This window comes from Euleptes europaea, chromosome 4 (assembly GCF_029931775.1).
Source record: "Euleptes europaea isolate rEulEur1 chromosome 4, rEulEur1.hap1, whole genome shotgun sequence".
Taxonomy (NCBI): Eukaryota; Metazoa; Chordata; class Lepidosauria; order Squamata; family Sphaerodactylidae; genus Euleptes; species Euleptes europaea.
In genome coordinates, this window is record NC_079315.1 from 52,317,172 (window position 1) to 52,329,546 (window position 12,375).

The 12,375-nt window shown below is 40.4% G+C and overlaps 1 protein-coding gene across 1 annotated transcript in view; it reads right to left on the reverse strand.

Moving 5' to 3' along the window:
- Window positions 1–12,375, reverse strand: part of LOC130476984 (protein prune homolog 2-like) — a 78,175-nt gene that overhangs the window by 11,284 nt on the left and 54,516 nt on the right. The gene's annotated exons all lie outside the window — the stretch shown is intronic.

Sequence of the window (12,375 nt, forward strand, 5' to 3'; positions counted from 1 at the left end):
TTCGAAAGAACACTACTTTTTCACAGGCAAGAGGTTTTTTAAAAAAAACAATTACTATGCTTACAGTCACACAGAATAGTGAACCAGACATTTTAAATATTGATAATATATCTTATAAATGTTGCTGTTTAACTGGAATTTCCTTTTATGCAAGTTTTTCCACCCCCCTGCAAAAGCATTGTTATTAAAGATGTGTCTGGTCAATATACCACACTAACAGTGAAATCCTATGCAGAATTACTCCAGTCTAAGCCAATTGAAATTGAAAGGATTAGAGTGTGGGTAACTTTGCATAGGATTGTAAATGTCCCACACTAAAAATTGTGGGCATGTGTGGCTGCTATAGGGGGAGGGGGGAAGACTCTGAGGCAACTGCCCACTGGACTGAAGAATGTCCCGTTCCCCACTCTGGCCTCCCCTATAGATTCTTTAAACCCCAACCGCCCACTAAAAAATAAAAAGGGGAGCACAAACTTTGATTAAAGGATTGGTAGCATGTGGGCTATGTACTCCCAAAAGGTCACTTATTGGGAAACCTGCTAGACCAAGGCTGCAATTCTTTTTGAGGTAAATGGAAATCACTTTTTCCCTAGATATTTGACTAGACAGACAAGACACAGATGGAGACGAGCAACAAAGGTTTGTTTAACAGAAAACAAAGTATTTAATAGAGTAAATGTTTTGTGTGGATGGCTTCAATACATAAAGAAAAACTAGCTTTCAGCTTCACCCCCAAAGGCTACAAACGTTTTCCCATTGTGAGTAACAACTTTGTAGTTGAGCCTCAAGTAAAGTGAATGAACCCTGAAGGGAGATTTGATTCCTTTTTCTTCAGACAGGTTACCTCAACAGGTTCAAGTCTGCTCTTTTACCACACAGAACCTGTACATGAAAGACAGGAAAGTAGGGCAATTAACAGGATGCTTATTTGTCTCACTGAAATAAGCTTTCTTCCCTAATCTGACCCCAAACACTAATTAAAAACCTAATAAAAGTCTGGCTAAACTCAAGCTCTTTTCCAGAGCTACAATTCCCTATCTAGGAAAAAAAGTTTTTCTTCACCCTTCTTAAGCTGAGACTGGCTCAACCCCTTCCATCCAGTGGAGTTCCACGATTTTTATAAAAAGTTTTTGTTTTTCCTCAGTGGCAGGGAAGTAGTAGTTGAGGTTGTTGTGTGTGAGAGTGAGTGTGTGAGAGTGAGTGGGTGCTTGGAGCTTCCTGGAGAGGGGTTTCTGAGTAGTTCTCTGTTCTTTTATCTAGCTGTAGTTGGTATGACGGACGTTAATTTCTCTGCTGTTGGCTGTTGAGGGGTGGGGCTGACAGTATTTAAGAAGGCTCCTCTTGCCAGAGGCTCTTGCCCTGCGCCTCTTAGCCTGGGGGTCTGGCCTGGGGGCCCTGTACATTTTTCTACATTTTATAGCTGTTGAGTGTTTTTGCTTCTCAAGCAGGGAGTCTTGAGAGGCAGTTAGTCAGGGGAGCTATCAAGGAAGTGCAGGAAAGTCACTGAACAACTTCAGCAATGGATCACAGCAATGTGGCTAGTGAGGGAGCTGAGGCAGTAACATGCAAGGTCTGTGCCATGTTTGTATTTTTACCTGAGGGTAACAATAATTATACTTGCAGCAAGTGTAAGCTGGTAGCCCTGCTGGAAGAGAAGATACAGGGACTTGAGGCATGCTTGTCCACACTCCATCTTATAAAGGAGGGTGAAGAGCTCATGGACAGAACACATGAAGCACTCTTTAGGGGGCAACAGGAGGAGTAATCTCAACAAATGGAGGTGCAAGCAACACAGGATGAGGGTGCATGGAAGAATGTGACTCACAGGAGCCAGAAAATCAGGACTCATTCTGATCCTCTATTGCTCAGCAATCGGTTCCAGGAACTCCCCATAGATACTGATTCTGGACCACCAGAACAAGGGATACCCCCCCTAAAGCTTGACAGACATTTATTTGGCTCCTGCTCCTGAGAGGACTTGATCTTCCACCACCACCACCCAATTTAGAAAGAGGTGTGTTCTGGTGATTGGGGATTCCCTACTGAGAGGGGTAGAGTCTGATTTTCATTTTTTCATATGCCATTACATTCACTCCCAAAAGAGATCCCTGTGCATGCAAACATGAAGTGGGAATAAAATTTTAGTTTTGGAAGGCTGCTGGAAAAACTTGGTAAAGGAGCAGACTTCTGAAACCATAAGTATACTAGGCCTCTCAAAAGTTTGGCTGGAACTCATTATGGGCTACAGAGTTAGACCCTTCAGGTTCCCAGTGCCTCAAGGGGACACAGTGCAGGCACAGCTGCAGCTATCTGGGAGCCCAGAGCTGGCTGCTTACCTAGCTCTTGTTAACAGGCACTCATCAGCAGGCACCTCTCAGTCAACTGTATAATACCAAGATAGCATCTTCTCTGGTATTCCCTGTCCACCTTCTGAGGGTTTCTTCAGATACATAGGTGTTGTTGTGTTTATTTTTATGGTTTAATAACAAAAAGAACAATAACCAAGTCTTAAATAATCATGGACTGTTATGTTCCTACAAAATCTAATTCCTTAATTTCTCTGAGATCTTCCTATTTCACTTCAATAATATCAACAACCACAATCCAAATCCTTTTATACCAGCAGATCATTATTTAATGGTGGAGTTTTTGAGTTCCATGTGGCTGCTTATATGCATTCTTGCTGCAATCACTAGACTGTATTGAGCTCTATATCATCATATCCTAACCATAACACCTTAGGTTCCAGTGGCATTTCATACCTAGTAACATTTTTACCAACGACTGTTCCCAAATTAATAAGCAGTTTAAAGACATATGAATTATATCTGCATTTGAGGCTTGGAAATGCCTATAGTTGGCTATCCAAGCCATAAATATGTTTCAGTCTCTTGTATTAAACACAATCTTAACTAAAGTTTTATTTCATAATTTCTAAAAATATTTCTCCAAATTTAAGACCCTTGCTGCAAAATGGGACACCCAATATCTCTGTCCCATTTGCCCTTATAATCCTGTCCCTTAAACAGTAAATCAGTGAAAAGCCTATATATTGCTCTTAATTGTCCCTTACATACAGATCTGCCTAACAATTTAAATTTAGTTTTATTGCAGTTCTATAAGCTCTTATTCCATGTTGCCTTTGCAATAGTTTTAACTGCAAATATTGAAATAGGGATTGGTGATAACCCATTCATCTTGTCCAATACTTCATCATATCTATGTTCCTACTACATGAGACCTCTGGGTGAGGTTATTCACAGAGTTGGGCTGTCACCAATATGCGGTTGACACTCAGCTGTATCCCACAATTCCAGCTGATCCTATGGAGGCTGAAGAAACCCTGAACCAGACCAGTTTGGGAATGGATGTGGGCTGATAAACGGAAGTTTAATGCCAACAAGAAGGAAGTGCTACTGGTGGATGGAAGGTCTGACCCAAGATTTAAAGTGTCACCCATTCTGGATGGGATTGCACGCCTCTTGAAGGAAGTCTGGGTATGCGCTAGGACACAGGCCTACTTCTGGATAAGCAGGCGGCAGCTGTGGCTAGGAGTGCCTTTTATCAGAATTGATTGGTTAGATAGCTGCTGTCTTTCCTGGGCAGAAAAGATCTGGCCACTGTGGTGCATGCCTTGGTTACATATAGATTAGATTACTGTGATTAGATTACTTCTGAAAAGTGTTCAGAAACTTCAGTTGGTACAGAATGCTGCAGCCAGTATGTTGACTCGAGTGGGTCATAGGGACCATATCACTCCAGTCTTGGCCCAACTACACTGGCTTCCAGTTTATTTCCAGGCACAATTAAAGGTGCTGGGCTTGACTTTCAAAGATCCATATGGTTTGGCACCAACATACCTGAAGGACTGCCTGCTCCCTTATGAACCTGCCTGACCAATACAGTCATCTTTGGAGGCCCTGCTTTGGGTTGCCCCTGCCTTATGAGATAAGGCAGGAGGAGAACTTCTCAGTCATGGCACCAAAACTCTGGAACTCTCTTCCCAGGAAGGTTTGTCTGTCTCTTTCTGTTGCCGTCTTCCATCAGCTGGTGAAGACTTTTTAAATTTTGTTTGGCATCCTCTCAGTGAATCATTCTTCCTAACCAATGTTTTAATTGTTCTTTTATGTTTTATATAATTTTAACTCTGTTCTGCAAACTGTTTTAACATGTGTTTGGGGGGTTCATTTTAATGGTTTTAAAATGTGGTTTTATAATTTATGATTTAAATTGTTAGCTACCTTGGTGGCCCTTGTAAAGGCAGAGGTGGCAAACAAAGGTGGCAAACAAAGGTGTGATCTTATGTTCAGCTTTTTCCATTATTGAATAAACACAAACCATCTCTCCACACATTTTTCAGGGATGGCTATCTCTTTAGATCGCCTATAACATGTTAAGTTTATCGTTAATAATATTTCTGTATTCTCAAATACCACCCCATATTTGGCAAATCAGATTTTTTCCATCTCACTACTATACACATTTTAGCTGTTGTTAAAAGTGCAAATATAGAGTAGCTTAGTTCCTGCCCCTTGCAATAGCTTAGTAAAATATAGAACTTCATCTGTTTAAAAAAAAGAATTCCCTTTGGCTTGTGCTGTTTGTATTTATGACAACGTATTGTTGTCTTCTGGCTAAGCTCATTACTATGTGACATTATTGGCTTTTATGCTGCTACTAAGCAACACTCTTCTTAAATCAACAGTACTTTATCAACAATATGCCTCAACTGTAGATTCAGGTAGGCATTTTATTCACTTCCTCCACCTCCAACTACATTCATCTGTCATCTACCTGATAAATTACTCTTTAGCTTGCATGTGTACAAATACTATTTATTAATCTATTCAGTCATGTCCACAAAATGTGTTTTGTTTCCCCTTCAGTTAAAATTAAAATGGAAAACACTATTCATCAAAATGAGAAAGGGAAAAATATTAATATTTCAACATGAAGAAGCAAAGTTTATATTAAAATTTAGTGTGCTTTGCATGTGGGAGCTGATTTTTTTTCATTTGGTGAGTATGACACACAGCCAAAATATAATTGGGATTAATTTACAGTATAATGGGGATGAGATTAAACTACACACCAGTTACCCAAGTGCCACAGTACAAGGGCTAGGATTCAAAAGATGCTTTAGCCCATGGGATTGTGCAAAATCAAAAGTGTTCATTACCTTTTATTTGCTGAAAATCATATCAACCATTACATATTTGTTTTTGAATCTCCTGTTATTTTCAAAGGTGCAGTGGGGGAGGGCTATTTTTCGGGAAAGACATCCAACATTCTCTTGGGCACACACAACTAATTGCATTGTTCTTTGGATGCTAGCCAAAGAAATGCTCTTAACATAGGAGAGTGAGCCGGCAAAAAGCAAACCTCGACAATATTCTGAACACAGTGTTAATAAGAAAATAAAATTATCCATGTCAATTGATGGTTGCTGTAAAATCCATCTTTCTCTCATCTTCAGAAGCTGTGTAATCCTACACCTCATAAGGTATGGATACTAGAACAAGCTTTCTGAAACAAAGACACACAAAGGTTATGTTATACTACTGACAGATATGCAGCAGAGACTGCATTGCTATATTAATATGACTAACAGCTGCCTTGGTGGCTCTGACTGGGTAGAAAGGCACGCTACAAATGTTGTAAATAAATAATCCTAAACAGAGTTACACCCTTCTACACCCACTGCATTTAACTGGCTTAGATAGGTGTAACTCTGCTTAGGGTTGCATTGCCATTCTTCTATGTACAAAATATAAAAACAAACATTGGGTTCTTTCCATTTGGTCTTAAATAGACCATAGTTCATTTGACCATCCTTTACTGATACGGAGAAGAGCTAGATTCAAGTTCAGTAGCATCTTAGAGACCAACAAGAGTTTTGGGGTATAAGATTTTGAGAGTCAAAGTTCCCTTCATCAGATATCTGCATATGACTCCAAGCGAGGGCTTTTACTGCAGACCAACACTGGCTGCCCTCTGAAACCGACACTGAGAGGTATTTCTTTTTGAATTGTTAATTTCAAGAGCTACAACTTATAGAAAGTTTAAAATAAATCTTTTCATCTGATAACAGTAGCACCCAATTGTTTATAAAGTATCTCTGGGGGAAATCCACCAAACACTAATATGGTACAGCCTCCATTCTTTTACTGGAGTTTGAGAAGTTTGTCAGTGGCAAGATTTATTTCAGCCTTATATCCCTCCAACATTAGATTTACGCTGCTCAAGATCAAGGAGCTTATAAGGGATAAAGGAAAGGACTTTGAGAAATACAGGCTCAGACTTACCTACAAGCCCAGTTTGCTGGCATGCACTGCGGAGGGTTGGGAGCTGGCACAAAATTTAGGGGCTTGTCTAGTGAGGCAAGGGCTCAGCTGGGCAGTTAGCAAGCTGCCACAAAATGGCAGCTGGTAGGGAAGCTGGAGAAGAAGCCATAGTGTTTCTAACTCCAGCTTGAACTTTTCCTGCCCTGCTGCACACCTTCCCAGCCCACTCTATATTTCAAATGGGCCAATAAAGCCCTGGCTCAATAGGGACAGACCCAGTACGCTACGGACCTGAGCTTTTGCACTCTTGTCCACCAGCTAGGTATTTAAGAAACTCTCACCCAGCTGAGTCTGCTTCCTGATTTATATGCTTATGGAACAGCATGCTTCATTAGTTCCACGCGGCTGTGGCTTTCACTTTACAAGCAAGTAGAATTTCAGGGCTGAAAACCTAGTACCACCCCGCCCCCTTCTTGCTTCCTTTAGGTCTGTTAAGTTGGGCTTATTGGTGTTATGCCTTTAAGAAGGAGAAAGATCACAGCTGGAGGCAGTAATGCTCGTAAGAACTGTATTTACAGAAACACAACAGCCAATTAACTAAACTAAATTCCTCCTCCAGTTATGGTCACAAGACCTGAGCTTCTCAGTTCTAGAGAGCCTATGGGAGTTGTCCTTAAAGCAACAGTACCCATATAACACAATTGACTTGCTGCTCTCTGTGATCTTTCCAAGGAAGGGCAGCAGCATGTAAAGGGGGGTTTGGAGAGCTCTGGATGTGGAGGTTCTAGAAGATCTGGGGAGACTGTTGCAGCTCACAGGGTTAATTGCAAGAGTGGAATGCTGCCCTTATCAAAGTGCTAACTGCTTAGGCAAGGAGCAGAGCTGGCATGGCAGAGGCAAAGCAGACCAGGTGGAGGCATTGCCTTTTGCTTACATGTGAGTAGATACACAGAGCTTGCAATCCCCCACCCTCCTTATCTTCTTTGGGCTCACTGATTTCAGGCTGCATTTGTTCTGCTGCCATCCCCTTTCGGTCCATCTATTTCAGGGCTATAGAATGCAAGTTTGCAGGGGAGCTAGCAACCACCCCACACCCCCAGTTGTGAGTGGGATGCAGCATTTGCTGGAAGTTGAGCAGGGTTTTTCCTTCCCCCACCTTCCTTCCTTTAAGGGGATCAGAGGCATTGTTTGCTATGGGAGTTCCTGATCCCATGGAGACCATTAACAGATCCTACAGGGAGCAGTGGGTTAAAAAATAGGCTGGTCATGGATTGAATTGATTGCGTTGGTTAAAGATAGAGTTATGGAACATACTGCTTTAGTATAGGATTGGGAGGGAAGGAGTCAGGACCCAGGTTCCTATCTAACAGGACAAAGAGGAGTAATTGGTTCTCGGGATCAGAAGGGCCTAAGCTGCTATTTAAAAGAAAAAAAGAAAAAGAAAACCCCTCAACAACAACACAGCATTTAATATAGTGATGAGGGGCTGTGGCTCAGTGGACAAGCATCTGACTGGCATATAAAAGGTTCCACGTTCAATCCAAAGCATTGGAGAGCCAAGAGAATAATAGCAAAGATGATCCCTTCTGTTTTGGGATGTTGACTGGGGTGGTCTATAGTGTTCTGCAGTTTGATTATTCATGCAGCAACCCAAAGGTTTTGAGTTCCAACCAGGATCACTTGGGCATGGATGTCAAGAGGAATCCAGACAGCAGTTTGGGTAATAGTCCAATGAAATCCATAGAGAGAGCATATGGAACAGGGCTCAGAATGATAACAGAGTCAGGATCCAGAGTATACTCTTGAAATCCAACTGGCCTCTTGAAACCCAAATGGGGCCTTTCGCCCCATAGAGAACAGAGAGGCTGCGCCTGCTAAAAAGCAGGCGCAGCAACGCTGTTCCCGGCGCCGGCGTACTAGCGTGAATGGGTACAGGAAGCCGCCTAACCGGCGGCTCCTCCCCCTGGCCCACCCCAGGAACGCCACCCAGCACCGGCGCAGCCATTGTACGCTGTGGCCTCTGCCACAGAGAGGCCACGCCGGTGGCGGGGTGTGGTGCAGCTTCGCGGCGCTTGGGCGCCAGCGGATCTACCCTCCCAGCCAGTGTGTGTATAATCATGCGATTACACGCATTTACGCTGGCGGGAAGGTCACGCCTCCTCCTCAAGAGATTTGTGCTGAATCTCAGGAATGGGCTGTTAGAATCTACAACACTTTTCAATTTCTAAGTTTTTCCTTTTACTTTCCCACTTATATTTTGAAACTCAGCTCCTTTAAAAATGTAGAAAATGAATATTTTGGGCTCTTTATAAATACATTTCACAACCCCTGAGTCTTCTGGGTGTCATTTTTTTTTCTATTTTTCCTTAAATGACTGTAAAGGTTATTTCAATTTTTGTTTACATTTTAGTTATTTCTCCCCTTCAACTGCTGATATAATACAGTAATCCATTGGAAATATCTGTTTCATTCGCTTCCTGGGGAATGTACTTAAATATTTTGTGTAAAGCTTACCTATACATTCATTTTATTCTTTTTAAATTAACTATCTAAAGAGTGCCTAATCAGGAGCTATTTTTTAAAATGCTGACTTTTTATTTTTCTATTCTTTTACAACTAAATGGCTCTGATCCAGATACACTATGGTTTCCATTGGGTTTTATTTTCCCCCTGAAATAGTACTCAGGATCAGGGTGCTAATTTGAATTTATCCGTCAGCATTCCCAATAAATTATAAATTGAGTTTTAACATAATGGGAAAGTATTAAATTAGAAGACGGAGAGGCTTTTGCAAATGCGTGAGATTCCACGAGAATAATAACTTCCATTATAAAACAGTTCTAGGAAAGGCAGCCAAAATGCATCAAATTTCCCAATTTATCCATCCTGTGATAATTATTAATTCTTTAATATACACAGTTATGAGGCTGTCAACACAATTTTGGGAATGGTAAAATAAATCACTATATTATACTCTGACAATCTGGAATAAGGAAGAAATATCAAAGATGCAGGGCTGAATTCTCGGGAGAAGGTGATTAAACTAATATTTCTCCATGGACTATGACTAATTCTGATACTGATACCTCTCTAAATGGATTGAATGCTAGGACATTTCAGTGTTGTAGAACTCATGGGCATTATAAATACACTTAACAGACATCTTTACTGCAACATACAGAAATTGGGATACCTATACTAAACAGTAATAGAACAAATTATGCTATATATTTTCCTGTGGAATAAAGATATTTCAGCCTGGTTATACTTGCAAATACATAGTCTGGAATAAATAATTCCATTTAAACAAGCTTTGAGAATAGATGTGTTTGTTGTTGCTGCTGTTGTGTTGTGTTTTTGCCCTTTGCAATAGTTACGCTTTCTGATTTATGGCATCTGACAGTTGATTACCCAAGTGAGCCCGGTATAAATGCACATTGAACGTGGACCTGACTCTTTGGAGGAGCTAGCTGTGTCAATATTAACCTGACCAAATTAAGAATAAGATGCCTCTTTTGTTCTTCACACTTCTCACATGGAGAGCACAATATGGCTTTTGTCAGAGGTGCTCCATCATCTTGGCTCAAGGAAACTGTCAGTACAGTTTGGGATTCGTTATTCATGGGCAGATATCCTGATGGGTCTAATGAAGCCTTTCTGCTGACAACTCATTTGCTAAAAATACCCAACCATCACAAAGTACAAATGAGGAATACATTTCGTTCCTCATTACTGTTTTCCTCCTCCCATAATGGTAATTATGTAATGAACCCCAATGATCCACAACCTGGGATATGCTAAACTTCACTCTGAAGCCTATATATGAATAACCTCTTCATATAACTTGGTCAGAGCTTCTATTGTCTTATTTTTTTCCCTACAAACTCACTTACAAACTTTATGACATCTTTAAATTGCAATATAATAGGGTAAACACTGATCTTATAGCACACATGCCGAGCCAACAGCCTGTATGCCATTTGTTGAAAAATTTGAGCTAATTACTGCAAGCCCCCTCCAGCAAACAGGACTGGGCTATTTTTTCTAATAAAACTTTTCAGGCAATGTTCTTGAAGTGATAATAACAAGATATATATGATTAGTCACCACCTGGAGGTTGGCAATCCCACTCCCCAGGCACCACCCCCAGATCTCCAGGAATTTCCCAAGCTAAAGTTGTAGGGTTGCCAGGTCCCTCTATGCCACCTGTGGGAGGTTTTTGGGGTAGAGCCTGAGGTGGGCAGGGTTTGGGGAGGGGAGGGGCTTCAATGCCATAGAGTCCAATTGCCAAAGCAGCCATTTTCTCCAGGTGAACTGATCTCTATCGGCTGGAGATCAGTTGTAATAGCAGGAGATCTCCAGCTAGTACCTGGATGTTGGCAACCCTATGGAATTGGCAACATTAATTACAACAGAGATGGCTAAAAATGATCATGTACCTTCCTCAAAACCTTCCTCAAAATGTACCCATTTCTTTCCTTTAAATGTGAGATGAAGCTACCCAGTCATTCCCCTCCCACTATTATAATGCAGAAACATATATCAGGGAGCTCCTAAAGAATAAAAGTATAACTTTCTCATGAAAGTGCAAGCTGCCATGGAAAATATGCAGAGATAAGAAGGGTTTACTTTTACGCGACTCTTCCATCTTGAAGCACTACAAACGTATCTATCTTCTGACTCATTATGTATTATTTATAGGCCTGACACCCAGACCTTCTATTCCAGTTTTCAGTGGTTTGCTTACAAGCACTAATTGTAAAAGTTGTTGGAGAAGATTCATGGGTTCCAGTTGCTCTCATCCAATATTAATATCAAATCACGTGAAAAGTTTATATGAGTCGAAAAAGATGAGAAAGCAAGTACAGGGGAAAATGCCATTGGTTTTTCTGCAGGTAATGGAGTACTAAATGGTGTAGAACAATGACCACCATGGTTAGTGACCAGAAGCTCTGTATTATTATAAAATAGTCTCAGGTGTAAATATATATTCAGCAATTTGCATTGTGCAATATAACTTTCATGTAAACATGGTAATATAAAAACACATTTTTTGCTGTCAAAAAAATGTCTAGCAAAATTAATCAACCATTCATCCGTTTAGGCTCTTTGCATACCCTTTTGTCAAAGAGGGAACACTAAGAGATTTCTTTCCTCTTCCATGCACTCATTGTGGAATCCATCAAGCCCATGTTGATTTATTGAACTGTCTTTTAGCACAGCAGTATAACTACAGCAAATGAACTGATAACATCTCAAAAAAAATTGTAATGATTCAAAAGTATCTGGTATATTTAATTTCATCCAGCTTCAGATTATAGAATTCTTAAAGGAACTGACTTGTAGACTTCCCAGTGCTTCAACAAATTAGCACTTTGAAAATTTTAAAAGCTCCACATCTCCAAGGTGCAACTTTATGAATTTACAGGTATCCAAATTGTCCAACTATTCAAGATATCTGGATGTCAAATCTCAAAATGGCCCATGCCCCTTACATATTTAATCTTTACTGTTGGTAGTGTCATTGATGTCAGCATTTTTAAAGTGTGTGTGTGTGTATATATATATATATGTATGTATATATATATATATATATATATATATATATATATATATATATATATATATATATATATATATATATATAAATAAAATATGTACTGCAGATCTGTGAACCTATACCCAACACTGGTGAAGAATGAGTTTTTCCTGCATATCTGAGCATACATATAGACCAGAAGTCTCTCTCTTTGTGTTTCAGACATTTCATCAGGTAATATAATGTGAACAAAAGGTATTTATGGTGAAAAGAATGTAGAATGCCAAGCAGCCTGCAACACTATTTAAACATGGATTTCATCCCTGAGCAGCATCCACTGAACCCCACAGAGCCCATTTATCACTCATCAGCTTTGCATTTTTCTTCATAAAGATATATGACCTTTGCCCATTAGATTTCATTAGCAGGGCACCACACAAGGCTCCTTCGCAGATGACAGGCTAGAGAGCTAAACATCCTCGCCTGAAGGATTTTGTGGGAACAAGCCCATCTTCAATCCTTGTCCCTGGGAGGCACTTTTAACACCTGCCA